The following is a 14478-nucleotide window of genomic DNA, read 5'->3' as shown; positions in this document are numbered from 1 at the left end:
TTTTAAAAATTAGCTGTGCCCGGTGCAGTGGCTCATGCCTGTGGTCCCAGCACTTTGGGAGGCCGAGGCAGGCGGATCACCTGAGGTCAGGAGTTCAAGACCAGCCTGATCAGCATGGTCTATGCGGATTACACAGAGCAGATGCTTGAGCTATGTGGATTTTGTTTTTTGTTGCCCACGCTGGAGTGCAGTGGTGCAGTCTCGGCTCCCTGCAACCTCTGCCTCCCAGGTTCAAGCGATTCTTCTGCCTCAGCCTCCCGAGTAGCTGGGATTACAGGCGCCTGCCACCACACCCAGCTAATTTTTGTGTTTTTAGTAGAGACAGCATTTCACCATGTTGGCCAGGCTGGTCTCAAACTCCTGGCTTCAGGTGATCCACTCACCTTGGCCTCCCAAAGTGCTGGGATTACAGCGTGAGCCTCGGCGCCCAGCTTCTATGTGAATTAAATGCAAATCTTTTGGAATCCCACGCAGTCATATAAAAAGAAGCAGTTTTTCTGGAGTTAATATGAAATGGTTTCCAAGAAGTGAAGAAAACATAAGATATACAATAGTGTAGACCGTATGCTATTATATGAGCAAAAAATAAGAAATATATACACATACACATACACGTGACCATACACACATGCATACATATATACACACCCACACAGAGCACACTGCCTGGTAACAGCTATGTTTGGCAACAATGGTTCCCTCCAGGGATAAGAACCAGGTGGCTCGGAGGTAGGGCTAGAAAGCACACTTTTCACTTTGTCCCCTTCCGTGCCTTTTGAATTTTGAACTGTAGGCAAGTATTATCTATTCAAGAAACAAATTAAACATTTTTAAAGTTAAATAACCAAAAACGAGCCTGCTACTTTATAAAGTGAGCCATATGATGGTGTGATGTTTCCTGCATCCCAATCCTGACCAAAACTCCCCAGGGTCATCGGGTAACAGGAAATCTTAGAAGGTCAAGGTTGACAGGACTGTTGGAGACACATTCCCCCATTGTGGTAGGCAGGAACGGGCCCGGGGCCCCACAGGGAATGATGGCAGGGCTGGGGGGGAGGTGGAGAGGGTCCCAACTCCTTTTGCAGCCAGGAGGATTTGCTGCTCCTGAAAATGTGACTCAACTGTTTAAACCCTCCTGAAAGTTCTTGGCGGGATGCTCAGACATTAGTATGTGGCAAAGAGATGCCCCCATTTTGTATAATATACATAATGAACCCCCCAAAGCAGTGGCCTTTGCAGACAACCAAAATGACCTTCAAGTTGATCATCCAAAGCAAGACACTTGCAGAGGGAAAGGGGCTGCTGTTAATAATCACACTTGGATGACGAGAACAATGAATCCTTCTGGGAAATCTGGAACTTTCTGCCCACAAAATATCCCATCACCAGGAAGCTGGCAAGAAGGTGTTTTGTAACAAAGGGACTTCAAAGAACATGGCCTGATTCTAAGTTCTTCTTGCCTCTCCTCTCACCCCATTACCCCCTTCCCCGATACTGACAGCAATATAGGACCCAAGTTAACCTGGATTCAAATCCTGGCTGTTTCCCAACACCTGATTTCTTCATCTATAAAATATAACTCATGACCCCTATCTCAAGACGTGCTGTGAGAATTAAATATCTCACACAGAGCTAGGTGCAGAGAAGGTGCCCAGCAAACAGTAGTTTCTCTTCCCTTCATGCAGAGAAATAATGAAACAACACGCCCTGAATCCTGAAACTCTTGGGGGTGAATGGAGAGAGACTTTCTCCCAGACCAGATGAACAATGACTCCGTGGGCGGAAGTGTGGGGTGCCGTGTACAGGGAGATGCTCATTCTCATTCTGGGTGTCACTTTGCAAAGCACCGCTTCACGGTGACTCATTTTGGGGCTCCCTAAAAACTCCTTTGAGTTAAAAACAGAAGTTGAGTGGGTTTCAGGTTGCATTGTGCCTTATCGGTCTACTGTGCCCTCCTCAGGGTAGCAGGGTACCGCAGGGAACTCCAGGATCCCTGAACAGGCTGAACCTGATGCTTCCCCCATCACGTAACCAGGAGACACAGGGCCCAAAGGGAAGGAAATGGCGTGAGAGATGGAGAAGAAGGAGGAAGGGCAGGAAAATGGAGTGCCCAGGACTTCTCCCTCCACTCCCGCCCCTCCCATCCCTGAATTATAGTCCAAGGGGTGTGGGATCCCTGATGCAAAAGCACTCCTGGGTCCTCCTACCCACCCCTGCTTTATTTCTGCACCAAACTTTTTTTTTTTTTTTTTTTTTTTTTTTTTTTGGAATCCCCTTTTTTCTTCCTTTTTTTTTTTTTTTTTTTTTTTTTTTTTTGAGACAGTCCCATTCCGTCGCCCAGGCTGGAGTGCAATGGCTCGATCTCAGCTCACTGCACCTTTGGCCTCCCAGGTTCAACTGATTCTCCAGCCTCAGCCTCCCAAGTAGCTGGGATTACAGGCACGTGCCATCATGCTCAGCTAATTTTTGTATTTTTGGTAGAGACAGGGTTTCGCCATATTGGCCAGGCTGATCTCCAACTCCTGACCTCAGGTGATCCGCCCCGCTAGGCTTCCCAAAGCGCTGGGATTACAGGGTGAGCCACCGAGCCCCGCCTCCACCAAACTTCCTATCTTTGAAGTGTCAGACATTCACAGTGTCTTCCTCCTATCCCTCTTTCCCACCTTGGCTGAAGCCCCAAGAAAGTTGGCTATATTTTGTTCACTCCTGTATCCCAAGGCTTCTTTATTCCTCTAACACTTAGCCTGCCTGCAGCCAGACCTACCTCTGTTGATTACCACTGGCTGTGTGACCTGGGACAAGTTGCTTAACCTCTCTGAGCTTCGGTTTCCTAACTGGAAAATGAGGACATCACAAGTGTCTGTCACAGGGGTTCTATGAAGCTGGGGGAAGGGCTTTGCGAACAGTAAAGTCTTACACAGATATTGTGTGTGGGTGGTGGGGGGCACCTCCCAGTGGCCTGGTGCTGCTCCCAAAGTTTCCTTTGAAAGGGAGTTTCTGGTTCTTGCTCTGTAGCTTAACCGAATAGCTGCCAGAGCGTAGGACCTCCCATCACACAGTGGGTCCCTGCTGACTTTTCCCACATCCTCATTCAGGTCTCCACTCAGATGTCGCTTCATCAGAAAGGCCTTCTCCTAGCACCCCCTATGAAAAAGCACCCCTCGATCCTCCTACCCTTCCCTGTGATATTTCTCCACTAAACTTTTTTTTTTCTTTCTCTCGTTGCCCAGGCTGGAGTGCAGTGGTGCAATCTCGGCTCACCGCAATCTCCGCCTCCCAGGTTCAACTGATTCTCCAGCCTCAGCCTCTCGAGTAGCTGGGATTACAGGCATGTGCCACCATGCCCGGATAATTTTATATTTTTAGTAGAGACGGGGTTTCTACATGTCGATCAGGCTGATCTTGAACTCCCGACCTCAGGTGACCCGCCCACCTCGGCCTCCCAAAGCGCTGCAATTACAGAGGTGAGCCACCGTGCCCAGCCCTCCACCAAACTTCTTATTCTTGAAATGCCAGACATTCACAGTGTCTTCCTCCCACCCAGCCCTCCCCCTTGATTAAAGCCCTAAGAAAGTCAGGGCTATATTTTCTTTGCTCCTGTATCCCAGTGCCTAGAAAAGGACCTGGTCCATGGGGGGTGCTCATAGATGTGTCGGGTGAACTAACGAATGAACTAAGGTTTGCTGCACGCATATGGCCAGTAACGCTAATCCTCTAGTAACACTGAAATACACTGTCTCAGAACTTCTACTTCTTCCTATAATTTGTTGCAGTGTTTATTTCTCCTATTTAACTTTTTAATCTGTCTGACATTTATTGTGGTGCGTATCATGTGCGGCAAGGCTGCAAACAGATCTCTAGCTAAACGGCTATACAATTTGCAGGACGACCCATAATCTCCCGGTTGGTTTGTGATGTCTGCATTTTCATCCGCAAGAGCTGGGACCAGGCCGGCTCCTGTGGGCCAGCTGCTGCCTTAGCCGCCCTCTTGTTCCAGCAGCCCAGGGCCTAGTGATTGGACACACGGGCAGTGGAATTAGACAATCTGGCATCCACCTTCCAGCACAACCGCTTACCATCTGGGAGACTTTAAACAAAAGAACTTGCTTTTTATTGTTGTTGGCTAGGCTGCAGTATGGTGGTGCTATCATAGCTCACTGTGGCCGCAAACTCCTGTGCTCAAAAGATCCTCCTGCCTCAGCCTCCTGGGTAGCTGGGACTGCAGGCAGGCACCAACACACCCAGCTAATTCTTAAATTATTTTGTGGACATGGGATCTTGCTATATTGTCCAGGCTGGTCTCAAACTCCTGGCCTCAAGGCATCCTCCCACCTCAGCCTCCCAAAGCACTGGGATTATAGGTGTGAGCCACCACACCAGCCTGAAATTTCATTTTTTTTTTTAAATTTGTGGAGACGGAGTCTCGCTCTGTCACCCAGGCTAGAGTACAGTAGCACGATCTCAGCTCACTACAACTTCCGCCACCCAGGTTCAAGCAATTCTCCTGTCTCAGCCTCCCAAGTAGCTGGGATTACAGGTGACCGGCACCTTGCCCAGCTAGTTTTTGCATTTTTTTAGTAGAGACGGGGTTTCACCATGTTGGCCAGCCTGGTCTCGAACTCCTGACTTCTGGTGATGCACCTGCCTCGCCCTCCCAAAGTGCTAGGATTACAGGTGTGAGGCACCGCACCCGGCTTGAAATTTCATTTCTAGGCCTCATTAAGCCCGTCTGTAAAATGGGCACAAGGGTAAGGTTGGCACACACGGTGGACGCTCAGTTGGTGTCATTATTATAGAACACGGCCAGTCCAAAAACCTCCACTCATTTAGCAAACAGAAGCCCGACAGGCATTCACTGTGCCCAGTATAGCACTGTGCTCAAGCTGGGTGTCCAGCAGGCAGTCAGTGTCCCTGGCTCCAGCCCTCCCGGGTTGCAGCACAGTTTTGAATGTGGAGGGGAGGCAGCAGGGGTGGAAACCAGGAGCGGCCACTCTTGGTGCAGGGAGGAGGTGAAGTGAGAACTGAGCTGCTGCCTTTTGGTTCCATGGAGACTCTGACTTCTAAAGGGGGCGTTCAGCATTCTTTAGACGGGACGTTTACTACTTACAGAAACCTTTGCACATTGGCTCTTGCTGGTCCCTGGGGCCACAGGAAGTGAGAGCTCCAGATGGAGAATCGCCGGCCCTTTAAGGGCGGGGAGGGGGGTGGGGGAGGCAGGGCCTTCCCCACATGGGAATACTCTTGGAGCCTACTTCAGTGCCTGCATTCAGCTGGTGCACAATAAGTGCTTGTTACTATGCCAATTTCAGTCTGACTAGGACTGTGGCAGGAGCAATGCTAGGCGATGGGGGATCCGATGATGCACGGGAGGAGTCCCGGGGTCGGCTGACTGCAGACCCTCATCCTAAGTCTAGAGCCCGGGAAGAGGGGGAGACGCCGGCCTGCGCCCTGTGAGTCTCGGCCTCAGTCTTCCCATCTCTAAAATGGGAAAGGGGGTCCTTGGCCGAGCGGATCGCTTGCCGTCCGCAGGACTTGGAGGAGTCGAGGGGTCCAGGCCCAGAAAGGACGCCGCTGGGGGCCCCCAGCCACTCAAGCCTGCGTGGCGGCAGCGCGCACGAGCGCAGGGGGCGGCGCGGCCCCGGGGCGGGGAGGGGCGGGCGCGCGCGCGCGAGCCCGCGCTGGTGGCGGCAGCGGCAGAACCGAGCAGACGGGCGTGCGGCCGCAGCGCCGCCAACTCTTGTGGGACGCACCGCTCCGGCCGCCCGCGGGCCCGCGCGCCGGTCCCCCCGCGGCAGCCGAGCCCGCCCGGGCACTGGTGAGTGGCCTGGGGCCGGGGTCGGGCCGGTGGGGCCCCGAGGGCCGGGATGCGGCGGGGAACGGGCGGCGGGGCCGTCACCCCCAGCCGGGCTGTGAGCGGGCGCGCGCGCCCGGGGCTCCGAGGGGAGAGCGGGAGGCGGGCGCGCGTATGGCCGCGAGGGGCTGAGCCTGTCGGCTGCCGGGCGGGGACGGCGTGTCCGCGTGTCCCGGGGTGTGCGCGTCGCCGGCGGGTGTGCGTGTGCACCCCGGAGCCTCTGGTGGAGTTGTTGGGGTGAGTGCGTGCGGGGACGCGGGCATGGCTCCCTACAACCCACTTCCCGAGTGGGGGCGACGGGCCGAGGAGTGTGCCAGCCGCCGCAGGGAGTCCGTGCGGGTCTCAGGGAGTGTGTGTATGTGCACGTGTGTGCATTCCAAAGTGATTTGTGTGCACGCACATGCGTGAGCCTAGGAGGGCGAAAGTGTGCCTGTGTGGGTGTGAGTGTAACGAGTGTGCAGGACTGTGCGAGCTGTTTATTACTGAGGTTGAGGGGCCCCCTTTGCGCCCACCAGGGCTTTGCACAATGATGGCCCCCAAGCCGGGGAGCCCATGGAGAGAGAAGCGGCCTGGCGTGGGCTGGGGGTCGGGGCTGGGCCTGACCTGGTGAACCAGGGGCCGGGAGGACAGACTCAGCCTGACTGGGCCTGACAGAGGCGGAGGCTTCAGAGCCAGGTCACTGGCAGGACGCTCCCTACACACACAAGCTGGGCCAGCGAGGCCTTTGGGGGGCCCCTCGGCCTGGCACCCGAAGACGTGTGTTCAGTTTTCCTAAATACCCTTCCGGCTCCCCTGCCTTTGTTCTTGGTTCTCTCTACAGCCAGGCCTGGGGGGCTGACCCCAGACTTATCTGTGTATGTGGGGGCCTCTCTGCCTGCCCTGCTAAGTAGATGGATCCTCTGATTTATTTATACCTCGCCTGGGCTCCAAGAGGGAATCGGACAGTCATACATTGATCGCAGCGGGCTTGGGACACCAGCTTCCGAGGTCTGTCCTTCTAATTTTGACTGACAGGCTTTTGTGTGTGTGCGCGCTCTCCAACTGTTGAAAATCTTTGCAGCTGAAAGTCATAATTGCTTTAAGGCAAACTTTAGAAACTCTAGAACTCCCTAGTTGCTCTGGCTTTTGAAAATTCGGTTTGCCTTCTTGGGGGGAAAATGTCGTCTTAGTTTGGTGTACAGTAAGTGCAGGCGGGTCTTGGAGGCACGTTTAAAAACCGCGTCCTTAATGGTAGAAGAATTTCATTGAAAGGGATGCAGAGCCGGCTGGAAGCGCCTGCCCCAGACTCAGTGAGTTTGAGTTTACTGAGTGAACTTCGGACGTCTTCTTTTAGCAAACAAAACCTGGAAGGAAGCGAAAAAGACCCATATTCTTTTTCTTTTTGTCCTGAAAATGAGAGAAAAAAACAAAAAACAAAAAACCACTTTCTGGGTTTGCTGGAAATGCCCCCTCTCCTTCCCCCATCAAGGCCAAGCCCTCCCTGCGTCCCCCACCCCCAAATAAAATATGCCTGTGGGGAGCCGTGGAATGAGTCACTCCCTGGCAGAGAGCCTGACGGGCAAACATTTGGGAAGGTTCTTGCCTAACTTCCCAGAAGAAAAGGCCCAGGATTTAAAATGGTCCCTGTGGTTTGTCAGCCTCTGCCGTCCCGTCTGCTTCGGAAATGACTAAAAAGTACTTTCTATCTCCACAAAATAAAGTCTCAGACTGAAGGCCTCAGACCCAGGTTGGTCTGGATTTAGAGCTGTTTGGGTTTCCAGAAATGGAGTGCCTGGCTTTACCAGGTGGCATTTCTGGTGGGTTTGAACAAGGGCAGAGGAGGGGAAAGGGGAGGAAATTCCTGTTTACCAAGCAGAAGAGGCTGTGTGCTGGGAGCCGTTCTGGGGAGTGTGACTCTCCCAGTGGCCTTCTGCGACAGAAAATGGCATTTGGTTTTGTGCACAAGGAAACTGAGGCACACAGGGGTCAAGCCTGTGTCCTGGGGCAGCTGAGAGGAAGTGGGGGCAGAATCCTAAGTCACCTGACCAACCTCTCAGCCTTTCCTCTTTCCATTGCACCTGGAATATGATATGATACGGATATGGATATGATATTTGACTGGCTAAGGTGTGCCGACCTAGTGCTGAGTACTTTAACACACATCCATTCATTTTAATCTCACTGTAGATGGGGGTTATTATCTCCATTTCGCAAATGAGAAAACCGAGGTTCGGAGACATGACTTGCATAACTCCATTAAAGTAGCACCACGACAAATGGTCCCCATTTGTTCTAATTTATTTATATGTTTTTTGAGACAGAGTCTCACTCTGTTGCCCAGGCTGGAGTGCAGTGGCACAGTCTTTGCTCACTGCACCCTCTGCCTCCTGAGTTGAAGCAGTCCTCCTGCCTCAGCCTCCTGAGTAGCTGGGATTACAGGAGTGCCCCTGATAATTTTTGTATTTTAGTAGAGATGAGGTTTCACCATGTTGGCCAGGCCAATCTCTAACTCCTGACCTCAGGTGATCCACCCGCCTCAGCCTCCCAAAGTGCTGGGATTACAGGCGTGAGCCACCATGTCCAGTCATGTCCCCATTTATTGAGGATATACTATGTGCTAGGTCTGGTGCTGTATTTCACCCAGTCCACCTGCCAGCATTGAGATGGGAACTGTCACGATGCCCATTTACAGATGAGGAAACTGGGGCACGGAGAGATGAGAGAATGCACCACAGGTCATGTGCTAATACGCAGCAGAGCTGGATTTGAACCCAGGCTTGTCTGAGCAGAGGCCTGGTCTCCCCACTGCACTAGGAAGGTAGCGGGCGTTGTAGGCTGGGTGCCTGGCCCTGTGTTGAGGTTCAGTGTCATTTTCCTGATCTTACAGAGAGCGAGGTTAAGTAACTTGGGCAGGGTCAGAAACCAGCAAATGGCAGAGTTGGAATTCGAACCCACGTCTCTGATTCCAGAGTTCTTCACCTTAACTGCCTTTGTCCTGCTTTGCTCCTATTGCATGCTGCAAAGCCAAGTAGGTTAAGACAGGCTAAGTTCCTGCAGAGCGGGGTTGCCCCAGACCTGGGAGAGGTCTTCCAGAACGCACTTCTGGCCTTCCTTGCCCAGGGCCAGAGCTACCGGAGAGAAAGGGCTGCAGTTCTTATTTTTTCTTTTGGTGCCACAGATACGTTTCATAAGGGAAGTGTCAAAACAATTGTCAAAAAGAGAAGAATATTTCCTTCCTCTTCTCAGGCTAGACCAAGTAAGGGGGTTGGAGGTTGGCAAGTGGAGGGCCCTGGTGAATCATCCAAGATTAAATACGGGTAAGCACTGATAGACTTGTGCGGGGATGAGGAGGGGACACTGCTCGCAGGAATAGTGCAGCATTCTGACCCCCAATGTCACCTTCACGGGCCTGACTCACAGTCCTAAATATCTGACAGTGTGATCTAGGTAGGCTTCTTGTCACTTGTCATTTAAGTCCCAGGACTGCCTCTTTTCCCTGTTCACTTCCATTTCAGTCACGGTTTCTACTGCATGTGCTCAAAAGGGATGTTGTGTGTGGGGACCTGTGTGGTTTGGGCCGTGCTGTGCCCCCTGCCAGCGTCCCTCGGTATTGAAAGGAAAAGGTATTTCTCTCCCTTCCGTGTATGTTCCGCAAATTGACGAACATTTGCAAATTGCTTTGAGATGCGTTAATTTAAGGTATGAAATAATAGATCTTGTGCGAAGGCTCAGCCACATTTCTGGCATTGATGGATTTTTCTCCCGTCTGGCCTGTGATTTGGGGAGGTAAAAATAGTCCTTGTTTCCACATTTTAATCTTTTTTTTTTTTTTGCTGACATCATTCTTAGGAAGTGGTGTGCACATGCCATGGAACTTTCTATGGAACATGGAATTCTGGGGAGCAGGAGTGCTCTTGGAGTAAGGAGTGGTCTAGGATGGCCCGGGCACCCCTGGCTGTCCGTAAGTTGAGTTTGAAATGAACAGGCACTGTTGAAGTTCTCAGTCGCTTTTTGGTATTTGGCTGTCTTCTCACTTATGACTCTTGGGTAATGGCAAGATAACTTTTGGGGAAAATGTTAGTTTAAAGAGAAAAAAAAAATCATGCCAGCACTTTCACCCATTCTTGCCTGAGTTGGTCTTTTCCTTTGGCCAAAGCTGAACTAAACCAAAGGCCCTCTCAGACTTGCCTTCCAGACAGAGGAGCCGATGTTGGGGCCAATCAATTGGTGGTGTAATTTCCTGTGACGTTAACTTTGGGAACTTGAACGTGGAGTGTGAGCTAGCATTCTGATATCTGTCTCTAACAGGACTTGCTTGTGGTGAAACAGATCCACGTACGCGGCTGTGCCATTGTCTCAATTCTGGATGTTTCCACAGATGACGTCTCGGGTGGTCTGGTGGCAAAGGCACAGGTCTTCTGGCCAGGCCTTCTTGGTCTCCAGCAAGGGCGAGATCATGGCACCCACCAGACCTGACCGGCCTCCGTGTCTGTAGCTGTGGCTGGGCGACTGTGATGGGGGTTGGGGGGCGGGCATGGGAATTGAAAGATGGGTGGCCGGGATGTGAAATGCATTCAGCTGCAATGGCCTGGATCTGCACGGAGCTGTTCTTTCTTTCTCTTAGACATCTGCATGATGGTGACCTCATAGAAAAGAAAAAAGGGGCTTTATGTGGGAATTCCATAGAGTGTGAAGGAATTTGGACGGGGGAAGGGGGAGGGAATTTGCCACTCAGAGCCTGCAGTGCCTGCATTTTCCCCAAATTGTTTAACCCTCTCGCTTCAGAATTAGGCTGGGGTTTGTCGGGCGGGTCATGTTGACCTGGGTGAACAGAGATCCCTTTAAGGGGAACGTCTCCATGTTCTGGAAGTGTATTGTTTTTGTTTTTGTTTTTTTTTTTTTTTTTTTTTTGAGACAGAGTTTTGCTCATGTTGCCCAGGCTGGTGTGTAATAGGGTGATCTCAGCTCACTGCAACCTCCACCTCCCAGGTTCAAGGAATTCTCCTGCCTCAGCCTCCTGAGTAGCTGGGATTACAGGCGACCACAACAACGCCCAGCTAATTTTGTATTTTTAGTAGAGATGGGGTTTCTTCCATATTGGTCGAGCTGGTCTCGAACTTGAGACCTCAAGTGATCCACCTACCTCGGCCTCCCACAGTGCTGGGATTACAGGCGTGAGCCACCACGCCCAGCCCAGAGGTGCGTTCTTCCTGCAGGTAAGTGGCAGAATGGGAATCAGTCCACAGGCCCCCTCTCTAATGCCTGCTGCCCTCACTTGTTCCTTGTCCTCGACGTCTTTGAAACTTGGGCTTGTCGGGAAGACACCTGCAAAGGGTTAGATGCATGTGACCCTCAGCTCTAGTGAATCCAAGCTGCTGATGAGGAATTCACTGGGCTCCCGATCCAGAGAGCTTCGTACACACCCACTGGGGTTGAGACGAGCACTGGGTTATTTATTGTGGACTTGTGGAGTCAGAAGGACACTCTCCAGCCACCTGTTTCACACAATGGAACCTGAGGCTCAGAGAGAGCGAGGCACTCCCCCACAACCACATAGAAAGCCTGAGCCTGAGCACCCAATGGCGGGAGTGAGACTGGAGTCCCAGACCCTGTGCCTCAGTGTCCTCATCTGGAAAACAGGGACAATATTATGACCTCAGAAGGTTTGAGGGAGGAACTGAGTGAAATCATGCATTTCAGATGCTCAGCATAAGTGCAGCACCTGGTCAGCACTTGATGCTCATTCCCCAAGATTGCGTGAGAGACACGGAAAGTCTTTAATGATCAAGGACCCACCCAGGGTCAGACAGCCGGGACCCTTGGCCCATGGCCCAGAGTGCCTCCAGTGCCCCTGCATTGAGGCCCTAAACAAGGCCGGAAGGGGGTGCCGGGGACCCCTCTGGATTCCACTGGAGCCCTTTTCTAGGATCATGGCTACCAAAATGGAAGGGAAGGAGATAGCACAGTTTGCAAAAAGGCAGGATTTAAGCACCAGGGTGGCCCTATGGTGCCTCAGGAAAATGTTTGCCTGTCAGTATCTTCTCTCATCCCCATCTGCCCCCACAAGGCGAGGCCATAGTCCTCGGTGTGGCGTTGGAGGGTCTCTGAAGGCCCCGAGAGCTGTGTCAGCCACGGTGTGTTATGAAGCAAGGCAGATGTTTTGTTAATTATTTACACAGCGTCGGCCCCGCAGAGGACCGTGCTGACAGGAGCGGCTGTCACCGGCCTGGCCGTGGGACAGATGTGAGCAGCCCACTCCCCCCGGCGGGCCTCCTGGGAAGGTTGGTGTGGCGAGGCCTGAGCGAGTCCTGCACGTTTTGTGCACCCCTCCAAAGCCATTTGGGGTTCCCTTAAATTGGCTTGTTTTCCTGAGCCAGTGGAGAGATCCTTGTCATTGGGAAGTGGCCATCCCTCCAGGGCGGCTTCTGGGCCAGCTCGTCACACCGTAGACCCTGCTGTAGTCTGTGTGGCAGGAGGAGGTGTCACCGGGCTCTGGAGGTCCACTCCTCTGCAGTCACTTCATGCCAGGAGGGCTTCACAGGGGCCCAGCCTCTACTCCCTCATCCAGAAAACGGGCCAGTAACACCAGGCACCAGCCCCTGCACTCTCAGGCGCCCTTGGGGGTGATCCCCCTTAGAAATTCAGCTTTAGGATTAGAATTCCGCTAAGAGGTTGTACCATATGATGAAAAAGGTAATTTAAAAATCACAAAGACCAGGATGGGCGTGGTGGCTCATGCCTGTAATCCCAGCGCTTTGGGAGGCCAAGGCGGACGGGTCGCAAGGTCAGGAGGTCAAGACCAGCCTGGCCAACATGATGAAACCCCGTCTCTACCAAAAATACAAAAAATTAGCTGAGTGTGGTGGTGGGCACTTTTAACCCCAGCTACTAGGGAAGCTGAGGCATGAGAATCACTTGCACCTGGGAGACGGAGGCTGCAGTGAGCTGAGAGTGTGTCGCTGCACTCCAGCCTGGGCAACAGAGCGAGACTTCATCTGCAAAGAATGGGGCCTGGCATCAGAGCTTTCCCCGAAAGGCCATAAGGATGAGGAACATGAGCTCCTGGGAGGGGAAGGGGGAAAACCTGCCTTCCTGTTGCCTGTTTTACATGAGGAGGTTTTACATAGGAGTCATTTTAAGATACATGAAATATCCACAATAGAGAAATCCATAGAGACCGAAAGCAGATTGGTGGTTACCAGGGCCTGTGGGGAGGGAGACTGGGGAGCAACTGCGTAAGGGGTACGGGGTTTTATTGGGGTGACACAGATGTTTTGGAACCGGATGAAGGTGGTGTTTGCACAACATTGTGATTGTAATAAATCCCATTGAACAGTTTGCTTTAAAATGGTTAAATTTATGGAAGAAAAAATGTTAAACAGAAAAGTTTCTCTTGCTTTAAAAAAAAAAGCATGAAAGCCTCTCCTTTTACAGATAGGGACACCGAGACCCAGAGAGGCCTCACAACCTGCCCCCGGTCCCACATGCAGCCTGCCGCTCTGTCGCCTAAATCAGATCACTGTCCCGACTTTCAGGCCAAGGCTCTGGTTGTGATGCCTGGGCCGGCGGTGAAAAGTTCTGATGCAGACACAGACCATTCACCATCCTATGGGCTGAGTGGACTCTATGCTGCTAAGCAGAGATGCTTGTGCTGGCTGGCGTGTGGCACATCCGTTTTCTCATTCATTCAAGATACATGTCAGGACGCAAGTCCTGGGTCAGGCATTGTGCTGGGAGCTGGCACAAAGATGCTAACGGCCCCATCCGTTGGCCTGTTATCACCTGCTGGGGACAGAGGCTGTCACGACCCCTTCTTAGGTACTCATGATCGATTTGTAGGTGGCATCTTTTGGGATGCACTCTCCTGGGAAGTAGGAGAGCTAGCAGTGAGGGGTGTCTGAATCCACCCAGGAGGGAGATATGGGGTTTGTCAGAGGCCTGAGAGGGCTGGGGTGAAGGGCAGGTAGACCCCAGGATGGAGAGGTGTGTGGGGCTGGGGGGCGAGAGCTGGGGCTGTGAAACTGCCTCCTGCTTCCTTGGCCTTTGCTCTCCTCGGTAGATTGCCTTACCAGGCACTTGCCATGCGTCCCGTTCTAATCTAACCCTTAACCTGAGGGAACTCACTTCATCTTCCCAGTGATGCTGTGATGTGAGTACCATTATGCCCATTTCACAGATGAGGAAACAGACCCAGAGAGCCCAGGGTCTGTGATGCTTGATGAACATCAGTGTAAGTACTGTGAGGACACCCACAGCATGGGGGTCTGAGCAGAAAATTGGAGGACAGAGCCTGCCCTCCAGAAGTGGCTGGGATGTGGGCTGTGAGCTGCCCAGGTCAGGGCCTAGGTGAGGACCCCCAGGCAGCTGGAAGGAACAGCATGTACCCAGGTGCCATCCCAGGGCCCCTGAGCATCCGTCATAGTGGTAACCTGCCTCCCAGACTGAACATGCGCTCTAGGAGGGGGTGGGACTTGGCCTGTGGACCACAGTGGTATTCCCCATGCCCAGCGTCGTGCCTGGCATGTAGGAGGAGCTCAGTTAATGGAGTGAATGGGAAGTTTTCAGTGGGCATGCAGCAGGGTCCTTGGAGAATGTTGATATGGAGTGAACGAATCTATCAGCAAACGCTCCTCACTCCCTTCAGTGGG

At 52.5% G+C, this 14478-nt stretch overlaps 1 protein-coding gene across 3 annotated transcripts in view; it reads left to right on the top strand.

The window, feature by feature from the left end:
- Positions 1-5655: 5655 nt before the first annotated feature.
- NEK6 (NIMA related kinase 6) overlaps positions 5656-14478 on the top strand; it is a 101152-nt gene continuing 92329 nt past the window's right edge. The window contains exons 1-2 of one of the 3 annotated variants that reach the window (XM_037745636.1): positions 6022-6082; positions 6345-6350. The gene's annotated coding sequence lies outside the window, so the exon portion shown is untranslated. Of the gene's footprint in view, positions 5816-5994; positions 6089-6344; positions 6351-14478 lie in introns of those variants that run through there. The other 2 variants (XM_037745635.1, XM_037745638.1) reach the window with 2 other exon arrangements.

This window comes from Cebus imitator, unplaced genomic scaffold (genome assembly GCF_001604975.1).
Source record: "Cebus imitator isolate Cc_AM_T3 unplaced genomic scaffold, Cebus_imitator-1.0 Scaffold206, whole genome shotgun sequence".
Lineage (NCBI taxonomy): Eukaryota > Metazoa > Chordata > Mammalia > Primates > Cebidae > Cebus > Cebus imitator.
This window is presented reverse-complemented; position numbering and strand designations above follow the sequence as displayed.